The following is a 23542-nucleotide window of genomic DNA, read 5'->3' as shown; positions in this document are numbered from 1 at the left end:
GTGCTGTCAGAGTTGGTGACAAGAACTGATGATTCTTGAAATGCCTTTCAATGAAACACAGAGAAAATGCAGGAAAATGCTGAATTTCACCAGCTGTAAGGGAGGAGATCTCACCAGAGCTGCTCTCTGGCCAAATGGTTGTGCATTTTGCTCTCCCAGCTCTCTGTAACTGTGTGTGTGCTTGTCATTCTCACTCTTAAGCTTCTGTCTCTCACAAAATTCATCTCCCTCCGTATCAGGTGCTGCCCAAGCATTCCCTGCTCATCTGACTCCCTTCAAAATCCTTTCTTTTAAATCTCACACTTATTTATTCATACACTCTTTATTCAGAAATCTTTATTCTCAAATCTCACACTCTTTATTCAGAAAAAAACCAAAACAACAACTCTGAAACAACCCAATGCATTTTCTTAAGGTTATGGATGAATTTCAAAACCTCTTGAACCAAGGCTGAAACAAGTGAGCCTGGCCGAAATAAAATGGCCAGCAGCAGGATTTTCAGGGACACTTAAGAGCTTCCATGTATCATTCTCCTTTCCAAATGCCATTGGACATCTTGTCCTTCCCATGTGGGGCTGGAGACCAGGCTCCTGCCTGCTGGGACACCGTGGAGGCAGGGCAGGAGTGGCTGGTCCCAATGTCAGCAGCCCAGATGGTCCCTGCTGGAAGCCTGGGAAAGTGCTTTCAGGAAACATGGATTTGAGCTGCCTGTGAAGGAAAGGTGAAGGTGAAATGTCTGGGCTCAGAGTATCTGGGGCCTCGTGCCACGGCTGGGAGTACCGAGAGTGCGGGAAGCAGCAAAGGCAGCGTTGGGAAGGAAGGAGGGAAGGAAGGAATCCTTCCCTGGGAGGGTGGTGAGGCCCTGGCCCAGGTTGCCCAGAGAAGCTGTGGCTGCTCCTGGATCCCTGGAAGTGTCCAAGGCCAGGTTGGACGGGGCTTGGAGCAACCTGGGCTGGTGGAAGGTGTCCCTGCCCATGGCAGGGGGTGGGATGAGATGAACTTTAAGGTCCCTTCCCACCCAAACCATTCCGTGGTTCTCTGATTGCTTGAAAATGTGGAAGAGTTGGTGCCTGCACGAGGCAGTTTTTTATATGAAATATTCCTTGTAACCCTCTTGTCTGCAAAAGTCAGATGTTTAATGTGCATTTGGGAACTCCGAAGCGCGGATGAAACTTTCACGTGACTTTTTTTTTTTTGTGAAAAACTGTAACATTGCATTCTGAATGATGCTGCTGGTGACAGCAGTCCAATAGCAGCCTTTCAAGGGCAGTCACAGGAATCATCAACTTGATCAAATTACAGTTTTTAATTTAAGGAGAACTTCTTTCCGTACCGAGAATATTACCATGCCCATTTTCATTTTATTAGTTTATGTACACAGCTACTAAGTTATTTGCATGTTGCAGGATTTTATTTTATATTTAGCAAATGAATGACATCCAAGCAATTTTAGATTTAATTTGATCAATATTTAATGAATTATAATTATCATTACAACTCAGAGTTTTGCACTGCTCTATATTGCTGCATAATGTTTAATCAAGGGGAGAGAGAGACTTAAATATGACTGGAAAACAGCTATCAAGTTTATGTTAAAGAAGTGTACTGGGATTAGTAACTAAATTGCAGAGGTCTAATTTAATAATTTTTTCTAGTAACTGCTTTAAAATTGAATTCCAAGAGCACTTCCCTAATTTATATTTTTGAATGCTGGCAATATTTATTTTTAAAAGTACACAAAAAGCCAAATTACTTTGTGGTATCAGAGTTTCAAATCTCTGCATCAGTAGCAAAAATTCCCAGGTGTTCTATCTGGGAATATGAGGATAACATGGAAAAAAGAGAAGTGCCTGTATGGACAGAACAGCACAAAAGACTTGTCAATAGACTTGGCTTATTCATGACTAAGGGACAGTTCTGTAAATGCTGTGGGGATCAGCCAAACTGTTTAAGGTTAATGTGTCTGAAACAGTGAAATAAGTAACGAAAATCCATGGGAAAAAAAAAAGTATGTTTAGTATTAAACCTCTTGTTCCACAAACTAAAGGTATCTTTTCCTCAGAAGTGCTGGTGATTGTCTGTATTTAGTAACATCAACATGATTTCTCAATTGTTAGGGGTTAAGTAAAGCTTATGAATTGTGAAACACCTTGTCTGGCACTGCAGGTGAGGCAGAAATGTGTGTAGGCACGAGATTTGAACAGGAAGGCTGGAAAAGAAGAAGCCTAAAAATTTCTGTTTCACAGAATCACAGAACCCCAGAGTGGTTTGGCTTGGAAGGGACCTCAGAGCTCATACCAAACATCTGATTTTTGCAGACAAGAAGGTTAAAAGGAGCATTTCAGGTAAAAAACTGCCTCGTGCAGGCACCAACTCTTCCACATTTTCGAGCAATCAGAGAACCACAGAGTGGTTTGGGTGGGAAGGGACATTAAAGCCCACCCAGTGCCACCCCCTGCCATGGGCAGGGACACCTTCCACTGTCCCAGGCTGCTCCAGCCTGGCCTTGGACACTTCCAGGGATCCAGGGGCAGCCACAGCTTCTCTGGGCAACCTGTGCCAGGGCCTCCCCACCCTCCCAGCCAGGAACTCCTTCCCAATATCCAATAAATCCTTCAGCTTCCTCCAGCTTTTTTACTTCAAAACAAGGCTTTTAAAATGCACAGTTGTGGGGTTTGGAAACAAGTTTATCATGTAATAAAAAAGTAATTAGCTTTTTCTTTCCAAGTCTTTCTGAAGAAGGTCACTCAGGGCTCTGCAGTGGCACAACCTCTGGAATGATGGGTTTGTTCTGACTCTGCAATGAGCTGCCCATCCAGGGGTGCCTGTGTCACCCAGGTGAGTGCTGAACTCCTGCCTGGACTTTTCATCACCTTAAAAATGGGACAAAGATGCTCTTCACCCACAGGCTTGTGACTCCTGCATTTTCTGACAGTCTGATAACTCCAGGTAAGGGATCTTATGGGGAAAATCTAATTTTTTGCTTTCTTTGGACTACTAGTTGTTTACTTCTAGTAAGAAGTAGGCAATTTAGGCTAAGACTAAGTGCCAAGATCTTACCCCTGAGGGCTCTGTACCTTGGGAACAGCTGATCCTGGGATGTGGTGAAGTTTCTGCCACGCCTTCAGATCAGAACTGAATGTGTAACTAATGTACAAATACACGTGTGAGTTGAATGAGGTTACAGAGGAAACTGCAGACTGAAATTCTGGGGTCTCCACGGTGTGGGGAAGCACCATTTGGGTTGTAAAAATGTGTCCACTTTGGTCTTAAAGCCATAATTCTGCCACCACCAGAGGCACGAGCCCGAGGACGTGGTTTAGGGGTGCCCACAGTGGTGGTGCTGGGTTGGTGGCTGGACTTGATGGTCTTAAAAGTCATTTCCAGCCTCAGCAATTCTGTGGTTCTGTGATCAGTTCTTGCCTTTCATTGATACACAGAGCATGTGTTAGGCAGAACAAGAGAGTGAGGTGAAGGAATTGTGCTGGAGAAGGCAGAGAGAAGAAAACTGTGTCTGTGAATTGCTCTTATTTTTCTTCCCCTGATTTTCTGATGAAAAGCTGGAATTAGAAATGCATGATCAGATAATTAATGTGTTGGGGTAAAAAAAAATCTGTGTTCAGCACTGTCAGTTACAGCTAAATAAAAACAAAGGAAATTTTAGCTTAACAATGATTTTCCTTATTTGAAGACTTGTTCTTTGAGTTAAGAATTTGGAATGCAGGCTGTGGTTCTGGTCATGATTTATCATAATGCAGCATCCAATTTTATTTGGAGTTACATTTCAACCTTTTAAAAAGCTTTTGCTAATAAGAAATGAAGGGTATAAAAATCTGAAAGCAAAAGACAAACAACATCCAGGCCCAAAACGTTTATCTGTGTAGAGGTTTTAGTGGAGAGGAATTGTACAGCCCAGCCTTGTTTAGCAGTTTCACAACTGGACTCTTAATTTGTTTATTTTTGTCATAAATCATGTTGTTAAATAATGCACTTGTGTTCTTCTTATTTTCTAGATGTCATAACATTCTTTTGAAATGGGTAAAAATGCTTAAATTCTGATATTATTAATATGTGTAAGGCACAACTTCTGCATCTGACTCTATTCATCACATCCCAAATTAATCATCAGGGACAGAACCCAATATCTCATTTCAAGCAAAGGCCAATAGCTCTTGGGGAAATTAAATCATCTCTCAGAAATATTTCATTTTGAAAAGCTAATAATTCAATGGAAATGGATTTTTAGAGAGAAAACCTGAGTGTGTTACATAATCTTTCTGTAGGGGTCTCTGTCTCCTACATTAACATTTCTTGTCACATTTGAAATCAGAATTTGTTGAAACATAGTTTACACTGCTGTTGTGAGTGTCACAGTCCTTTAATGTTTCTGAAATGATAATAATATCATTTGGGAACTCGAGGGAACAGCACTTAAATCTGACTGAGACAGAGCCAAAATCTGATTGAGACAGAGAAAAACACAAAGGAAGCGACAGACACAGAGCAGGAAATCCTGGTTTTCACAATGACATTTTTATCTCATGTTTCCCCTCCCCTGTTCCACTGCAGACTCGTGTGTCCAACCACTTTTACAAAATAATGTGCAATCTGCTCTTCTGTTCCCCTTCCCACTTGGTGTGACAACTTAATGGAGAATGGAAAATGCATTAAAAGCCTATTTATTTTTAGCTTTTCTGCTCTAGGTAGTAGACAGCTCATGGCCCTGCAGTGAGGGAGAAAAGGAAGGACATGCACCCTGGGTGAAGGGAGAGGATGGACTTGGAAGGGGAAAGGCTGGCTTTGGAATTTTTTTTGTTCCAATGAGTGTTTATAACACTTACCACTTTAAAGATGTATTGGCCATTTCAAAATTAACCTAGGATAGATTTGTATTATTATTATTTAATTATAAAGCAGGTGTTCAGATGTCTCCTTTTGAATGGAACAGGCTCAGTTCAATGCTGTTTGATGGTATTTTCAGGCTCTGGTAGAGAAGTTTGCAGTAAAGTCCCCCACTTGCCTCAGCAGGAGGAGAGTCATAATATGCTCTAATAGTGAAAAAAGAGGTTGTTCTGTCATTTTTCTTTAGTTGGAGTCCTTTTTTTCTCCATGTCTTTATGCTCCTGGAGGTGCAAGAGGTGTGATGATCAGCAGGGCTCACACCCTTTATTTGTCTGTGCTCCCTTGGGCTGCTCTGCCCTACAACCCCCCCCTGAACACCCTCAGAGACCTCGGAAGGAGCTGCAAAAGACACCTGAGGAGAGCAAGTCCTGCCATCAGCAGGCCTGGCTTTGCTCCCAGGGGATGTCTCCTGCCAGGGGGAAGTTCTCAGCGCTGCCAGTTGACATAAAGGATGAATAGTTCCTACCAGGATGAACTTGGAGCTGAAATCTGCCCAGTAAACAATGGCCTGAACTCTGATGAATCTTTTTGGAGCAGTCCCAGCCAAGACATAATGTAATCCATATGCTTCATCCAAGTGACATATTAATTATTGATTATGCCTAATGAATATGCTAATATGCAGAATTCAGGAGTCTCTGCTGCCCTGCTGTGCTCTCCAGGCCCTCATCCATTTTTTAAGAGGTGCCTGTAGGAGACAGTGCCTGGGCTCATGCCAGGGCTCCGTAATGAACACCAAACACCACACACAGAGTTCAAGGGCTGCTGCTCGTCCTTCAGGAGCGACATCACAGACCTGTTCTGTCTGCCAGTCGTTCTGGAAATTCTAAATTGGATGATTCACTTTCTCTCCCCGTAAATGGGGTGAGTTATTAGTGTTTTTCTGTTCAGCTGGGGATGTAGAATAAGGTGTGACCTCATTTTCCATTTCAAATGAAGCGGGGAAGGGGGAGAGAAAAATAAGTGGAAAGAAGTTCAGTCCAATGGTCTCGTTGATAACACAGTGAAACTTCAGCACTCCTTCTGTGTACATTTACAAGGAGATTACAAAAGGCTGTTAAGCCTTTCTGTCTCCTCCCTGGTTTCAATCCTCGGGTGAAATAACCAATATGCACAGAGGAAACAAAAAGTTTCTGCTGATGGGGCCTTGACTGAGGTTTTTGAATGCAGAGCAAAGGCTGATGTTTAAATTGCTTCCCTCTAAAGAGCCCTAGGGTGCTCTGTGTTGCCTGTGGGGGCCTCAGCAGATGCATTCATGAACCTTTATGGTTGAAATGATTAATACAACAACGCATATTAAAGCAGTGACAATTAATGTAATAACAGAGATGAAAATGGGAATAGTTTAGTGAGCCAGGAAGAAGTGCTATTGTAAGCTTTACAATACAAGACAGAATGGTGTCTTGAGAACCTCACCATGAGCACTTGTGAGCTGATAAAATATCAACCTTGAAGCTATTAGATTGCAGAGAAGAAAAAGCCCCTTTCGTTTTCTGAATGCTGAATTATTTAATGTCAGCAATTGTTATTTTTCTGCTGTTTTTCAAGTGTTAGCAGGCTCTCTCCTGTAAATCATAAATTAAGTAATGCTACAGCTGCAAGCCAAGGCCCCAGAAGAAGTCAAACAGTGCATAAAGAAAGACTTGACTCCAAAGCCCAGTCTGTGTATTGATGGGTAAAAAAGCATTATAAAAAGGCAGTGATGGCGAGTCACGTGGACAATCAGTTTTTCTTAGTCAAAATTCTGTTTCAAAATTCTTTGGAGAGTTTGGGAAAGTCCTTTCTTCGATGGGGGTTAATTTAGGGGAAGGTTAAGTTCATCCGTGAGGAATTAGGATGGGACCACAACTTTTCAGGGTGAGTTAAGAGTGTGGATTCAAGGTTAGTGAGATCTTTATGTGTCAGTGCTGGAAACTTCCAGCAGTAATAGGAACTGGAAGCTGCAGCCCTAAAACCAGAGACTCTTTGTTGCCTCCTTCCTCCTGGTGCATCCGGAAGGAACGTTCTGGCTGTGGGTTCTCCCACCGTGGAGGTCCAGAATTCCAGAGCTCTTGAACCACAGACTCTTCTCATGTCATTTTTCTCTGAGGAAAAGGAAGGATTTATGGGCAGGTTCTCTGGGATCTCTGATCCATGTGAGAGGCTTGATCCAATTCACTGATCCTTAGAGGAATGTCTTGTGTAGAGTGAGCTTAAATAATAAGACATCCACTTTCAACCCATCTTTGTGTAACGGGTGTGTGTGTGTTCTAAGTTTTAATTTTAGTGCAAACCAAAGCACTAATATGACTAATATATTTATTTTATATATATAAAATACTTATTTTATATATATAATTAAATATATATTATTAAAAATACATATAAATATAATATCAATAATATAACTAATATAAACTTGAATGAAGATTTATCCCCCAAAGCCTGGAAATGCAGCTGACCACCATCTGTTAGAGATCTCTACAGTTTGAAAAAAGGAAAGTTATATTAATATAAAACTATGTAAAAATAATCTGAAGATCACCATTTTTTTCCTAACAGAGCAGCAGATAAGATTCCTCTTTCAGCCAGGGCAAAACATTTATTAATGCAGCAGTTGTGCCAAAAGAGTGATGAGGTGAATGAGTTTAAACAGGCCTAAGGTCTCCTAAAACAGCAGAATAAATGGTTGTGTAACAGTAGGTTCTTTTCTTATCTTCATTTCCAGCAAAATATCTAAATATACTCATAGAATCCCAGAATGGTTTGGGTTGGAAGGGACCTTAGATATGGTTTCATTCCACCCCCTGTCGTGCTCCCCAGGGAAGGTCTCAGGGCACAGGAGAACATATTCCTGCCAAAACCAAGGTGCCAGGCATGATACACCTCCCATGATATTCCACAGCACATGGATATCTTCGAAGGAAAAGTGCTTTTTCTTGGGGTTTTGTGCCAAGATGGTCCCTGTGAGTGGTTTTGCAGAGGATACAGAGCACCTTGGCTCTTTGCTGGCTGCAGATATTCCTCTGGAAGAACATGCAGGTTTGTTCTTAGAGATTGCCAGGATTGTTCCTGCTTCTGGAGCTGGAGACCTTCAAACCAACTGTCCTGAAAGGCTGGGGTAAAATGCTGATTGTTGTTATCTCTGCTGATCACAGAGGCATTTAATTCACCCAACAGTCAGCTGGTGAATTAACACTCTTTACCCTCAGATATTTCCTTTTGTATTCTTTTTCTTTGAAGTGGGATATGTAAAATGAATTGCCAAAACCTGCCAGCCTGAGCAGAATCAGTACAAAAGGTGCTACACAGAACCTTCAGCCTCAAAGGTAAACAGGAGCAAACTCTGCATTCTTGTGGTTGCTCTTGGGGGTCAAAGCAATAAATACTCTGTTTTCCCTGCTTGAAGTTTCTCTTTTCTGTAGGAATGTGATTTTGCTTTCGAAAAAAGCTTTAATTCTTCTTCCTTGTGAAAACAAATTTCATCACCAACCCATAAATAATCACAGGGAAAAAAAAATAATAGCAGCCTAATTTACATCTAACCTTTCTTTTTAATGATTAATGGGTACTATTTATGTAAACTGTTTCTACATTCCGGCGTGAAATGAAATTTAAATTGCAAATTTTACAGTGGTGTATTTTAACTGGTGACCCTTTCCCCAGTCACAAATTAAAAAAAAACCCAATTACATTTGTAATAAAGATGCTAATGCATTTCTTGGTTTTAGGGCACGTAAAGTTCTTGCTGCCTGCAACTTTTATTTTCCCCGCCGATGAGCCAATAAAAAATGTATTTTCCAAAGAGCTCCAAGATATGTGGGTGTGGTGGACGAAGAGGAATTCTCAGCACTTCCACTTTGCAGCAGCATTCATGGGCAAGGAAACCTGTGGTGTCTCTCACTGCCCACAGCCCTGGGATGGAAAGTAGGTTTTCAACACCTTCAAGGCACCGAACCTTCTCACCGAGCAGCCCAAGGGCTCCTCAGCAGCTGTGGTGACTCAGTCCCTCAGTGCTGGTGTGGAAGATGCTGTTCTCTGCTTTCTGCAGAGCTCCAAGTGTAGCTCTTGGCTTGGATCCCCTTCATCCAGGGCTGCCAGAACTGCAAGGAGAGGAGCTCCCAGCTGGAACACCACGCAGGTCCCTGGAGACTCTCTCCAAGTTATTTGTATCCCACAGAGCTTTTGATTTAGGGTCTTGGAGGCAATTCCAGCCTATTAAACAGTGATTTCTTTCTTTTGCTTCTAATGGCACTCAGGACCCTCTTTGGGGGTAAAAAGAAGGTGTTTTGGTAACTCGTTGTCGCTTCATATGACCTCAAGGAGGACCCAGAAGGTGGAGAGGAAGGACTGGAGTGTTTTCCTGTGTCTCATCACATCCAAAGCTGTGTTCAGCTGAGACTTTCAAAGGTCAGCACAACTCTGCAGCCTCTCTTGAAAGGGCTGGTGGCCACTATGAGCTGTGCAGACCCACTGAGATGCAATTAAAGCCAAGGCACTGCAAGGTGCAGTGGATTTGTCACATCAGTTTTGGGGAACAAGGAGAAACAGGAACAATCCAAATGTATCTGGGAAAAATTACATCAGAACTGGGTGCACTTTGCTGTTTGAGGGATGCTGGAAACATGGGCAGAGCTGGAAGTATTTTCAAGGCACAAAACTAGACAGAACCACATAAAAAGTACTTGAGAAGTCATTGGGGTTTTTTTAGTTGTCTTTTTTTTTTTTTTAGGAGATTCCTTTATTTCTGGCTGGGAGAGGGGAGCTTTAGTCTATTTTTGTGGTAATGTCCTGTCAGAAGAGCACAGGACCAAGTGCAGCCTTTGTGTCTTTACGTCCACAGAGGGAAGTAGAAAGGTGATAAGGACAAAAACCAGAAGAGTGTGCAGAAAGGCAGAGCTTTGGTACTGCACAGAACTGCTTTCTGACAGTGACAGGAGGCAGAGAGCTGCAGTGCTCATCACTTTTTGCTGCTCTGTGTGTCCAGCACTGTGAAAATGTTTTTTTCACTCACAGACTGAGCAAACTCGTTCTCTGAAACATGAAATGTGGAACCCCTGGGTGTCGTTGGAAGATTTGCTTTGCAGAGGAAAAGAGCACTTTAATAGCAGGTTTATAAACCTTCTCAGCAATACTTCTGGAGGCTGTGACAGAGATGACCCCAAGGAGTTTCAAGCTGTAACTTCTGCCTTGTCTTCTGGCAGCACTCAATTGTCCCTGACTGTGGGAGGAGCTGTTCCCTTGGGAGAGGGAGCACCACGGTGTGGGGGGGTTTCATATGATGTGGAGCTGAGGGGGGGCTGAGGGGGGGCAACTTAACAGGGGCAATCACCTCCCTTTGACTTGGATGGAACCAATAGCTCAGGGTCACAAATGGCTTGGAAGATGCCTTGGGTGCTGCAGATGACTTTTTGGAGAGCTGCTCATGGCGGGGGACGTGGTGGGTGCTCAGACCAGCAGGTCCCAGCAACTCCAGCGTGGCCAAAGGGGGACCTGGTGCTGTGCAGGAAGCAGAGTCACTGCACAGAGAACAAAGAGGCTGGAGAGGGATTTTATTCAAGGCCATGGAGTGGTAGGAGTAGGGGAATGGTTTTAAGCTGACAGAGAGTAGAGTTAGGTGGGATATTGGGAAGGAATTCCTGGCTGGGAGGGTGGGGAGGCCCTGGCACAGGTTGCCCAGAGAAGCTGTGGCTGCCCCTGGATCCCTGGAAGTGTCCAAGGCCAGGTTGGAGCAACCTGGGCTAGTGGAAGGTGTCCCTGCCCATGGCAGGGGGTGGGACTGGATGAACTTTAATGTCCCTTCTCACCCAAACAATTCCATGATTCTGTGATTCTGTAATGACTCTGAGCAGCTCTTTTATTCCAGAAACCCCAAATCTGTCCCTGGCCGCACAGTGGCCAGTGTGATGATTTTGGTACAGCATATCAGCATTTGTGTTTGCAGCTTCTTCAGTGTGGGAAGCCCAAAGTTGCTGTTTTTGCTGGATCACTGGCAGTTCTCCACATGCACTTACTGCTTGTGGAGCTTTGTTTAGCTCTTATCACGAAATTCAAGAGGCCTGAAATCTCAGAGCTCGCTGCAATCGCTCCTCTCTGTGCCATGAAATAATTGGTTTCCCTGGCAATTTATTAGCACATAATGCTGTCTTTGTGTTGCCACCAGCCTTGAGCTCTGCTGCTGGGTGGATTTTAGTTTCCTGCTATTGTTCTGGTCAGTGAAAGCCCACCTGACCTTGCTTCTTTGCTTAATAAGTCTTTGTGAGGACTAACTGAGTGTGATTTCTCTGCGCTCACAATGCTGTTTTATTATTTTCTCATTTGTTTTTTTCTCTGAAGGTATTATGTAGTTACAGTTAAGAGGTTGGGTCCCTTCAGCAATTCATTTTTTGCCACTCACTGTGCAGGTGACCAAAGCACTCAGAATTCACACAAAGCCTGATGCTCTTGCTGCCCTCCAGAGCAGGCCTAAGTTCAGATCTTTCTTGACAAAGAGGGACCTAATTGATTTAATGGACTGTTATAACCTCAGACAAGGCTTTAGATTAGAATAAAACCACTTTTCCCACCCTCAGTTACTTGCCTGCAGTGGTTGCTGGCTTTTACTGAACATGAACTTATTTCTGGTGTTATTAGAAGTAACACAAGTGGGTTTGTAAATGAGCTTGGCTAAATGGAGTCTGTAATAGATAAAAATGAAAGTTTGACTGTTTCACCTTTAATGAAGGTATTCAGGCAAGGTATTACTTATATTGCTTACACAGCCTGAGTATAATACAGCTCTGAAGATGCTGAACTTGTTAGCTTGTTGATTGCATGGTTGTGTCAGGGCTAATCGTGACTGACAAATAATTTAAGCAGTGTTTCTAACTCTATTAAAGGCTATATATTCCAACAACCACAAAATCCTCATCTGAGAGGCAAATCCTGTGTGCTGCAGCCCACTGAGAATCTTTCCAGGCTCTGCACACAGCAAAATGTTTGTCGTGCTGCTAGATGTGAATATTGACTTTTAATTTACCCTTTAAAATTAAAATCAGGAGAAGAGAAAACCTCTTCTAAAGAGTTTTAGCTCTTTCTTATTTAAGCAATTATCAGTGTAGGCTTAGGGAAACACCAGGCAACATCCCTCTTCCATGACTTAGAATTTACCTGGATGGGGAAGGGAAGGCTTTGGTGGCAGGTTTATTTGTGCTTTTTAATAAAACTATTGATTTTGTGCAATCTCTTCTACTGTGAGAGCAGAGAATGAAACTGTTGCCTATTTTTACTCCTTCCAAGAAATTCCTTGCAGGGACACCTTCCTCTAGCCCAGGTTGCTCCAAGCCCTGGCCTTGGACACTTCCAGGGATCCAGGGGCAGCCACGGCTTCTCTGGGAACCTGTGCCAGGGTCTCCCCACCCTCCCAGGGAAGGATTCCTTCCCAGTATCCCATCTAACCCTGCTCTCTGTTAAAGGGTAGGTCCCTGTACAGAAAATATTTCCAGTCCTGTCTGAGGTCTGGTTTGCTCTGGACAGGTGAGATGGGATGAGTTAGGGGGGGTTGGGGCTGAACTCCTGCTCTCTGGGCCGAGGTGGGAGGATGGTGCCCACCCAGCTCGGATCCAGCTTCTGGGGTGGGTGTGGAGGTGCAACTGCAGCTTTTTGAGGCAGATTTCTGCCATGAAGGACATTTTCAGGAGCAGGATGTGCCCTTGGGGAAGGTCAGAGCACGGCTCAGGATTCCAGGCTGCCTGTGGTTTGGGCACCTCTGACCCTTGAGCTGCTTTGCTGTTTTCCTCTGCAGCCTGAGCACGTCCTGCTCCTCAGCACTGCTCACTGGGGGCTGTAAAGCATCCTGAGCCATCCAGGTAAGGCATTTCCTGGAGAGGGAAAGATTTCTTTGTGCTGTCCTTCGAGTATAGGCTTTAAAACCATTTGCAACATATAGAATCACTGTTGATTTTCTCTATTCTTGTAGAGAAATTTTGGAAAAAAAACCAAACCAGAACCATCTGCCTTCCTTTTCTGTTTTCATAGAATCACAGAATATCCTGAGCTGGAAGGGACACACAAGGATCAGCCAATCCAGCTCCTGGCCCTGCACAGACACCCCAGCAATCCCCCCCTGTCCCTCAGAGCGTTGTCCAAACCCTCCTGGAGCTCTGGCAGCCTTGGGGCTGTGCCCACTGCCCTGGGGAGCCTGGGCAGTGCCAACCACCCTCTGGGGGAAGAACCTTTTATTGCTAGATGTGATTTTTCATATGAATATTTATCTTTTTAAAGCCCATTTTAAAGGTCTGATGCTACAGAATTTTGTGCCATTTGAGTACCAGACCATCATCACAAGGAAGGTCAGAGAAGGAGATGATGGAATCTTAAAACACTGAGAGTTGCCTAAATTTTGATGTGTGTCTTGAATTAAGTGGCAGGTCCAAGGCTGTGGTTGGAGACATCCCTGAGGGAGTTCCTATTTACCTGTGGACTAATTAGAACTCTCACTGCTGATGAGAACGTACAGCTGGGTGGAAATGGGATCCTTTACACGACAAAAACTCCCTCGGGAATTATGCTAAGTATAAAAATCAGAGGTCTTTGATAAATCAGCTCTTCATATCAGCTTAGAACTACACCCACCACTGAAGGAACTGCCAGAATTGTCCTCTAAGACAGTTGTGTTGCTGACCACAGATGTTGAGTCCAACCCCTGGCTTGCAATATGTGAAAAACCCTCAATCACACATTCCCTTGGGGGTATTAAGCTCAGAAGTCAAACCCATGAGATTTATTTGTATTTGGTTTTATTATTTTATATTTTCTTTTCTGACAGAAGTAAAATTATGCTGGAGATGAAGCTTGTCTTGTGGGCATTGCACTTCAAAAAATCTTCAAAGCATCTGAAACAAAGATGAAAACATTAACATGAAAAACATCCAAACAACAATAACGCAACATGTGATATTTAAAAAGCCAAATCAAATGCCAGCTGCATCATTCCAGGCTCCTGAAGAACACCTGCAGCAGGGAAAGAAGCTGGACAGGAAGAGTTTGGAAGGCATTTTGGTTCTGTTAATTAACTCATCAGTTAAGAACCCTGAGGAGGGGTGTGGGTTGTTGAAGCCCTCGGGGAGTGGCAGAGTTTGCTGTCCCCTTGTCATTTCTGGGCTGGTCTCATTTGTGCTCAGCCTTTATCAGCAGGGCAGATGGAAATCAGAGCTTGCAGGAGCTGTATTATTATTATTGTTTTGTTTTCCAGCAGACATAAAACCTGACAGTTCCCTGACATTCCTGGCAATTGAGGGCACAGACATTTCGGGTTGCAACGTTTCTCTGCACAAAAAGCTTAATAGACTTGACGTGATTTTCCATCTCTCCTTGTTTGAGAGGTGCAGGGGAGCCAGAGTGAGATGTTAACTTCCACCAAGAAAATCAGAATCTGCCACTTGCTTTTTGATCTGCTGCATCACATCCTCAATTTCTATCAACTGTCTTCGGTTGTGCTGAAATATGATTGAACATTCATCTTGTTCCGTGGCTCTGGTGTGCATATAGCACAAGTGACTACAAATTGAGAGCTTAATACCACCTGTTACTTTTATTTGCTAAAAAGGTACCAGTTTATGCTGGTTTTCTTCATAGGAGAATAAAACTGGAGTTAAGCATTGCTTTGGCTGAACAAAATTCAATATATTCAGGCTTTGAATAGCCTATTTTTTCTCTTTTTCTGTCCTTAGTTTTGTTTTTGTTTCATTCTCAGCCTGCAGTAAAGTAGCATCTTCAGCTCATCGTGGGTAAAAGGTGATCCAGGTGTTTGGGGTGTGGTAATTCCACTGCTAATCCCAGCAAAGGCTTGGAAAAGGGGAGGGAGCAGTGAGTCACTGACCCCTCAGCATTCCCCAGTTTTCCCTTTTCCTCCTTGTGGTGCCTGGGTGAATTTTTTACTGGTTTTAGTGCAAAAATTCCCAGTGAGGTGAGTGTCACTTGTTAAAAGGATTCACTGTCATGAGCATCCTTGCAGCTTCTCTTATTTTGGCAGTTTTTAAAATGGACTTTTTTTAAAAGCACAGTGGTTTCCCAGTGACAGGTTTAATCACATAGGGCTTTTTTTTTTTTTTTTTTTTTTTTTTTTTATTGTGGGTAAATATATCTCTTGTGAACAAGCACTGCAAAGCTGTGTGGATACAATTAGGGGGCAGGGTTTGGGCTTTAGGAGCCTTCCAGCCAGCATTTAGTGAGCTGCACAAAGGGGTTTCAAAAGGAACTTGATTTTTGTGGATCAGCTTGTCCTGGCGAACCTCAGAGAAACACTCAGTGCACAGACAAAATTCAGCTTTGCTGGAGCAAGGAAAAAAGCCCTTGGAGGGGGATGAGGGAGCTGGAAATGGGAGCTGGAAATAGAATTCAGTGAGGATTCAGGTGGAGGAAAAAAGGGTTGCTGAGACTGGGAGGTGGAAGGAAGGATTTGACATCCCTGCTTTCTTCCCAGGCAACCTTTCAGTTCAACATCTACTTGACCCTCAGGGCTCACAGCTTTGTGCCCTCCAGCCCAGGAAGGACCCAGAAAAAAATGTTAAAGAAAAAATAGGGGAAGAATCTGTGGAGGGAGAGTGAGAAAAAACAGGGAAGTTTGGTGGGAAAGTCTGGAGTTTTCCATTCTGGCAGCTGGAAGGTTCCTGGGGAGCTCATCCTGTCATAGATTTACTTAAACATCCTCTTCTTTTCCCAGCAGGAACTGGGAGGGATGGATGGACGGATGGATGGATGGATGGATGGATGGACAGCTCCAAGACAGAAGGGCTGGGGCTGCCAATCCACATTTCATCACCGAAAGGAGCTGAACTTGTGAGTTCCAAGCTGTGCACTCAAAATAAGGTGGTTGGTACAACCCCCAAATTCCTGGTGGGCAGTAATTTTCCTGACATCCCCAAGAATGAGTTTAAACAGGTGGGGTTTAGCACATAAAACATCTGCGACCTCTGTGTTTCTTTTGTTGGTTTTTTTTTATTGCATTTACGTGTTCTTTTAGTAGTTTGAAAACTTTTCCTTTTGAAATGCAGCAGAACTGCATCAAACCCCCTCAATCTAAGCCTGGGAGATACTTTGCCTACGTGCTGGTTGCTCCTCATACAAACCTAAGAAATAGCACTTTTTGGAAATTCCAAACATGTACAAATCATCATTCCACTCATCACTTTTATTTTGTTACTGAATTATGAATCCAGGGGAAAAGTTCTTGTAGTCAGTATCCTGAAAACTCCCATAATGAACTCCCCTGATACAGCAAAGATTGTTGCCAATAACATAAATAAATGTTGTACCAGCCTGTGAACATGAAATGGAATGCAAAATACAACAACTGAAAGGTGGGGGAAGCTTGTTTTTTTGTAGTTGGTTTATATTTTATAACTATGGGAGCTAAATCAATACCACAATTCTTTATGCAGGAACATTTTCAATCTTGTTATGGGATCCTTATAAAATATTCAGCAAACCAGAGGAGAGACAGTAACTTGAAGGGTTCAGGTGATTTTCTTTGCTGGAGGTGGAACATCACTTTAGAGGATTGAAAACCATCCCCCAGCATTTTCCCCTGGATGGTGTTTCCTGCAGCTGTGCAGCTCAGGAATGGCTCTAAAATCCAAGGGCTTTGTGGGAGCGTGTTAGTCATGCTGGGGAACAAAGGTTGGGAAACGGGGGGACCTTTGGTTAAACGAGGTGATGGGGCTGGGGGAGCTACAAGGGGTTGTAAGCTCGGTGTAGCAAACCTCGTTGGAGCAGTGCCTTGTCTTCTTGGAGCTCCTCAGGGTTTGGGGTTGGGATGATGATGGAGCTTCAGGGCTCCCAAGGCATCCCCCAGCTGTGTTCCAGCGCCTCAGAGCTGCCAAAAGGCTTCCATGACACGCCCTGGTCTTGCACCTTGTGCCCTCCCATCTTAGACCTTTGAAAAAAAAAAAACCCAAAATTTGTCTTCAGGTACAGAATCTCAGAATCATTGAGGCTGGAAAAGCCCTCCAGGATCACCCAGTCCCCCCTGTGCCCAGTGCCCACCCTGTCCCCCAGCCCAGAGCACTGAGTACCAAAAAACCCAAAGCAAAAAAACCCAACCAACAAACAAAAGCCCAAAAAACCCCACCCAAAACATAACATAAAATAAAATAAAAATTAACATTAATAATAATAATAATAATAACAATAATAATAATAATAAAATAAGCCCTAAACAGAAAACAAGGGGAAAACAATAAACATGTAGATGGATATGTACCAAAATATCTTAGGAAAGCTCAGAACTTCTGTAGCTTTTGAGCATTTATTTCTTAAAATTAAGGTAAAAACTCAGGGGCTTTAGCAATGCCTTGGTATTCCTGTCAGAGCACACCTTCATCCTCACCCTTCTCTTTTAAATTTGTGATGCTGACCTCAACTCCTCTTCTAAAATGCACACATGTGGCTTCTGGAGTGCTGGAAGCCAGGCTGCTCATGGAATCAGTGAATCCTGGGATCCCTGAGGCTGGAAAAGCCCTCCCAGCCCATGGATCCCCCCTGTGCCCGATGCCCACCTTGTCCCCCAGCCCAGAGCACTGAGTGCCACGGCCAGGCCTTCCTGGGACACCTCCAGGGCTGGGCACTCCAAACCTCCCTGGGCAGCCCGTTCTTTTCCAACTTCCCTTTCAAACTTAGATATTCTTTTCCAGCTTTAAATCTGTGCTTAAAATAAAGTGTTCTAAAATGGTTGTCTGTTGCTGTAGGAAGGAAGGGAAAGCAAGTTTTTCTGTGAGTGGGAATCTCATTTGTTATCACCTCTCTTAGGTACTTAAGAATATGATTTGTGGCCTACATGAAAAATGGAGTTGTTTCATGTAGCAAAGCTCAATTTTGTACTTCAGAGAGCATGTAATTTTGTAGCTGCTTTTCTGAATAATAGAATTTCACTTGACTCAATTATTTATTGGAAGTTTTACATTCGAGCTTACTCTTTAGTTAGTAAATTAAGTTATTTTATTTATTACTCTGTTAAACAGAATAATTTTATTATTTCTATTTCCATGCTATTAATTCCAACTCTTTATATCAGAAGGGATTGCTGGGGTCATCTTCTCCTTCCCTCACTCAAAGCACAGCTAATTTTGAAGTTCCTTTGGCTTACTCAGAGCCTGCTCCTTTCACCTTCCCGATATTTCCAAGGATGGAGATTCCACAACCTGTCTATAAAAGCAGGAAACACCTGCCCATGTCCTCCATTTGGAACTCTTGGGCCAATTCTTCTCCTGGAGAACTCAGTGCAGCACTAAGGAGGTCACAGGAACACCTGCCTTATCCCAAGGAGGATTTACTTTTGATGGATAATCCGGCACAGGGAAGGGAAGGCAGCTAAATACAAATTGTATGGCAAAATTAATCCCTGGCACCTGGAAACCTCCTGGTTTTTGGAAGAGTCCAGAAAGGACTTTATGGAGGAGTTTATTAAATCCTGCATTCATTAAGACCAGCAGAATATTCTGAACCTTTCTCTGCTTTTTTTCCAAGCAGAAATACTTCCTTTGGAAATGATTCATTGTTCTTTAATGCTTTCTAAAAAACCCATTGACTTTTTCATCCAGAGGGAGATTCTTATTTCATCTTTTGGATGAAAGCACTTAGCCCTGTGCACATGAAGCATTAAAAAACGATGAGCCAGGCCTGCCCCACATGTCTTAAACAGCTGTGATTTTAATTCTTTAATTTTTTTTTTTAAGGCTCTTCTTCTCCTTCATCTTCTCCTTTATTGCAGCCTGATCATTGTTTTCATATCTTTCATATTGGGTTGATGTTATAAATTCAGCTGCTACTGCTGGAACCATTTCTCTGTAAGGGAAGTAGAGAGATAATGATGAGCTCCAAGAATGGAGGAATTATGAAATCTGTATCCATGCAAAAAGTTAGCAACAACAAAAATTAGCAACAACAGAATTATAGTAACAAAATTTAAAACCCATGACTCTATCTCTGTGTTTATCATTAGGACAGATTCCAGTACAAGGAAAAATTCTGGATTTTAAAACAGGACAATTTTTCTTTAATATTTGAATAACTATTATTTTCACTTTTATTTCCTTGCCTTTGCAGTTCCAGGAAAATAAAGTAGAAAGGTAAAGATGCACCAAAGGATGGTTGTGGTGTTTTCAGCTAAAGACTCCTGTCCACAAAGGAGTTTTCAGATCTGGTTTTGTGAATAAAATTCACAGAAGGTGTTTAGGCTTGATCTAATGGAGCTGTTGGGTGTTCAGGTGAACTGTGACTTCTCTGATCTCCATCCAACCCCTCCTGTCTTTGGCACATTTCATCCAGAAGACCTTCTGCTTTATAAAACCCCTGGATTTTGATTAATGTCAGAAATAAAGCCCTACAATATCTGCTGCAACAAAATGCATGGAAAGTAGTGGCCAGTTCTGCTCCCTGCACTGGCTTTCTCCTCATCTGAAGGGCTGCTATTTTTATATTCCCTGGTTTTTACAGGATCAGCTCTGGTTGCTGGAATGATTTCAGCTCGCTGCAGCTACGGTAATGGCATTCTTTGGAATTAAATTACAGAATTTTCTGCTGTGGGAGATGCAAAGGCATTGTTTTGGAGCTAAATATAATCCTGCACTAAGAACAGGTTTGTTCCACTGCAGGCACGAAGGTTCCAGAAAAATCCAACAGCCCAAACTCCCCCATGGAGATTGCATTCTGAGACCGTTTCTTTTTGTAGCTACTCTTTTTAAATACCTGAGAAGCCCGAAAAAACAGTGCGAATTTCCCACAGTTTCCTCAGCTGTGAAAGTTTCTCAGCTCCTTTACACTCTGCTTCCCTCACAGGCTTTGCAGGAGTCACGATTTCTGAGATAAAAGAAGCCTCACCCAGTGCCTTCTTCCAAGTAATGAAACCTAATTAGGATCCCTGTTAAAATTCGGAGTTTTAGCCAGATGGCAGAAGTCTTCAGGTGCCAGTGACATTTTTTTTTTTCATTAAGAATTAATAGCATAAGTTTTTAAACAATGTTTCATTTAAACCTTGTTAGACTTCTAACAGAAATAATAAAAAACCTCCAAACAAATAATGAACACTACCTGAGGTCATTGCTAGAGCTCGGCTGCTTCTCATTCCTCTTTATTTCACAGTTGGCTCCTGCAAGGTCTTCACCCTTCAGATCCCAGGAAAGGCAGAACAAGGTTTTATAGGTACTTTATTATCTTCCCTTAAAAAAAACCAAACCCATCTCTCTCCCCCTGAAGTGATTGGAGACAGTCTGAAATCCTCTTTTGTGTGTTTTCGGGAATGAAAACGCACCTGGAAGGAATCCTTTGGTTCTCATTTCCAGGTGTTTTGCTGATATTTTATGTGTGATTCTCTCTTTTGCTGTAATCACCTCCTATTCCTTAGGGTTTTGGGGGTGTTCACCTGGAGAAAAGAAGCTCCAGGGAGAGCTGAGAGCCCCTTGCAGGGCCTAAAGGGGCTCCAGGAGAGCTGGAGAGGGACTGGGGACAAGGGATGGAGGGACAGGACACAGGGAATGGCTTCCCACTGCCAGAGGGCAGGGAGAGATGGATATTGGGAAGGAATTGTTGGCTATGAGGGTGGGGAGGCCCTGGCACAGGTTGCCCAGAGAAGCTGTGGCTGCCCCTGGATCCCTGGAAGTGTCCAAGGCCAGGTTGGACGGGGCTTGGAGCAACCTGGGCTAGTGGAAGGTGTCCCTGCCCATGGCAGGGGTGGAACTGGATGGGCTTTAAGGTCCTTTCAACCCAAACCATCCTGGGATTCCATAATCTGCCAAAAGCCATGTCTGGAAGCAGCCAGGACAGCAGTTCATTAGTGCACACTGAGCTCATCACTATTAGATTTTCTCCCTCTCTTTAAATCATGCTTTGCCTTGTAAGCTTTTATTGTGTAATATTTTTTATTTAAAACCAGTCTGAGTCCCTTAAAACCCCATTAATCATGGCTGGTTCTTATCACAGTTGCTGTAACTATGCAGCTAAACTGGTTGTTTGTTATATAAATGCTCCAGAGATGGTGTCACTGTAGCCATGGCCTGAAGACAGGAAATCTGGTGTCCAAAGAGCCCATCCAAGAGCAGGACACCCCATGGCTTTACAGGCTGAAGGAGGTGTGGGAGCAGCAGATTCCTGGTCTCCTGAATCTTTTTTAAAGATACTTTAAAATGGAAATAGGAACAGTGTTTGGATATTTATTCACAGCATCTTATTTTACCTTTTATTTATCTTTTTTTTTGCAGTACTCAACTGGTCAAAGTTTTATTGTGTCCTAAAAAATTAACTAAACAGGTACCAAAAAGTGAGACTCAACAGCATAACAAGAAAACCTTTTAAATTCTGGATTTTCTTGGGGAAAAAAAAATCTTAAAATAGTTTTTTAAAAATAGGTGTTTTCTGCCATATCCAAATGCTACTGACCTGAGAAAAACCCACTGTTGGAAAGGAATGACTGCAAACTTTGAACATTCCTGTAGTGTGAATGAAAGCTATGGGATTATTTGAGGAATGGCGTTAGTTTGAGAAGAAATGTACCCCTTATCAGTCCATCATTTGCTTATAATGCTCATGTTGGTGTTTTCTGTTGCAACTGGGCATTAAAAATGTTTTTTGCTACTTTTTCCTGATGCTAAAGAAATGTCAGTAATTCTTAGACAGTCAATAATTCTTGGACATCGAAGATACTGGTACCTGGTTCCACTTCTGGAGCTATATTTAATTATGAAATTTAAGTTAATATTAGTGTTTAATTGTTAATCACTGTTAACCATGGTTAATATCAGTGTTTGATTTACACTGTTTTCTTTAGCTGCTCAGTGTTCTTGGAGTTTGATCACAACTCTTGCCTGAGTTCATGAGGTCTTTCTGGGATTCAAGAAATGGGATTGGAAGGTAAAACTGTTCAGTTTAAGTTCTGCTAAGACTCATGCCTTGTCCCAACTTTTTGCTTTTTGCTTTTTTCCCCTCAAAACTCAGATATAACTCTGAGAACTCAAATGATAAAATCAGAGTACTCTGAGCTGTGTTCCAGCAGCAGACAGGTGCTCTCCTTTATGAATTTATGGGGCTTGTCAGGAGTACAAGACTGCAAAAATTGCCTTACTTTGATGTATTGAACTGTTTAAGAGAAATATTATGCCAGCAATTTTGGCCTCCAAAGAAAGTGTGTGTCTGATGTGAGTCAGGATAAAAAGGAAAGGCTCTGTCTCCAGAAGGAACTGAGGAAGTTTGATGGATGGAGGTGAGATAAATCTGGACATTCTTTGTGTAGTGACCCTTTCTGAAAGAACTCCTTTTCCTGTAATATGTCAACGGGAAGACTTCAGTCCCTGAGATTTGTTCAGCTTGGGGAATTCTTATCCACGATGTGGAATAACTCTGTCTTCTGTGAATTGTCCACCATGGAAAACATTATCCTGACCCTGAACTTCTCCTGGTCCATCGGTGTGGGGCAGTTTGGCTGCAGGTGATAAACATTTCCCCACCTTCTGCCTGTAACATCCAGTTCTTGCTCTCCTGACCATCTCAGTTTTTAACTATTCCACTGGTGCACTGCACAGGGAAAATATTGCTGTCTGATGGAATTAAAGTGGATCAAGAACTGTCTGAATGATCCAATCAAAGCCATTAAAAACTTTGAGAGTTGGCCCCGTGACTCATCTTTGTTGGGCTTTGCTGCTGCCAATGTGAAAGGAAATTCGAGCTGCTTGTTGAGACAAGTGTTATTCATGTTCTCCATTTGTGCCAATTTGCTGCCTGTTCTCCTAATTAATCATCCCTTTAGGCTCCCATTTCCTTTCTGACAATTGCTAACACAGCCTTTGGAAAACTGCACCCCGCAGACTCTGCCGTTGTGGGTGTTTTGGGAAGGAGAGGACTAGCCATATAAATGCATTCCACAGCCCCTTTGAAATGAATTCCCGAGTGCTTCAATCACTCTTCTCTGCTCCAGGCCAAAACCAAACATTGTTCTTACTGACTGAGCTGAGAGTTTCGTTTGCCAGCGGTGTGATATTAAAATAACCAAGATGCCATTCCCCGGGATGTATTTAAATGAAATATTATGAGAATGGAGATTGTATAACCCTCTGCATGAAATAGGTGTAGTTTGAAAGGGAAGGGGCCCACGCTAAATACTGTTCTCTTTGCACGGTGTCAGGTCCCCACTTGTCTTTGTGCAGGGAGAAAGAAGGAAGGGAGGTGACCCCCCCTTTGGTGCAGCCCCAGCAAACATGAATTGGATTACACAAACAGGAGAAGTTTGCAGGGCTCTTCCCTGGCTGTGTGCAAGAACAGACACTTCTTTCTTGTAAAAGTATTTCAAATGATACAATAATTAGCTGAAACATCCAAACAGGCTTTGGAGCAAGGACCAGGACAGGCAGGACTTGGTGGAAGGTGTCAGTCACGGCTTTGCAAAGCCAGGCTCCAGCTTGGTCACCCTCTTTGTGCCTTGTATCTTGAAGGTTTGCTCTGGTTTCTGTTGGAGATCATTTTTCCTGATGATCCAATATTAGAATAAAGTTGATTTCACTTGGGCAGAGTAGGAAATGGAACATTCCCACTTCTGGGTAAATGACTGTAGGGTATAGTCATTTTCTTTGGTTTGGACTCTTTCTTTCTTTTTCTCTTTCTCTCTTTCTCCCCTTTCTTTCCTTCCTTCCATCCTTTC

The 23542-nt window shown here is 42.9% G+C and overlaps 1 long non-coding RNA gene across 2 annotated transcripts in view; it reads left to right on the top strand.

Annotated features, from left to right (window-relative positions):
• The first annotated feature begins 2727 nt into the window (after positions 1-2727).
• Positions 2728-23542, top strand: part of LOC120323809 — a 49566-nt gene continuing 28751 nt past the window's right edge. The window contains exons 1-3 of one of the 2 annotated variants that reach the window (XR_005564675.1): positions 2728-2949; positions 8125-9291; positions 13688-15699. This is a non-coding gene — a long non-coding RNA (uncharacterized LOC120323809). Of the gene's footprint in view, positions 2950-8124; positions 9292-13687; positions 15802-23542 lie in introns of both variants that reach the window. The other variant, XR_005564677.1, reaches the window with a different exon arrangement.

The sequence above is a fragment of the Pipra filicauda genome, unplaced genomic scaffold (genome assembly GCF_003945595.2).
Source record: "Pipra filicauda isolate LSUMZ 115617 unplaced genomic scaffold, ASM394559v2 scaffold347_size1265977_pilon, whole genome shotgun sequence".
Lineage (NCBI taxonomy): Eukaryota > Metazoa > Chordata > Aves > Passeriformes > Pipridae > Pipra > Pipra filicauda.
Note: the sequence above shows the minus strand (reverse complement) of the source record. Positions and strands in the feature narration are given on the sequence as shown.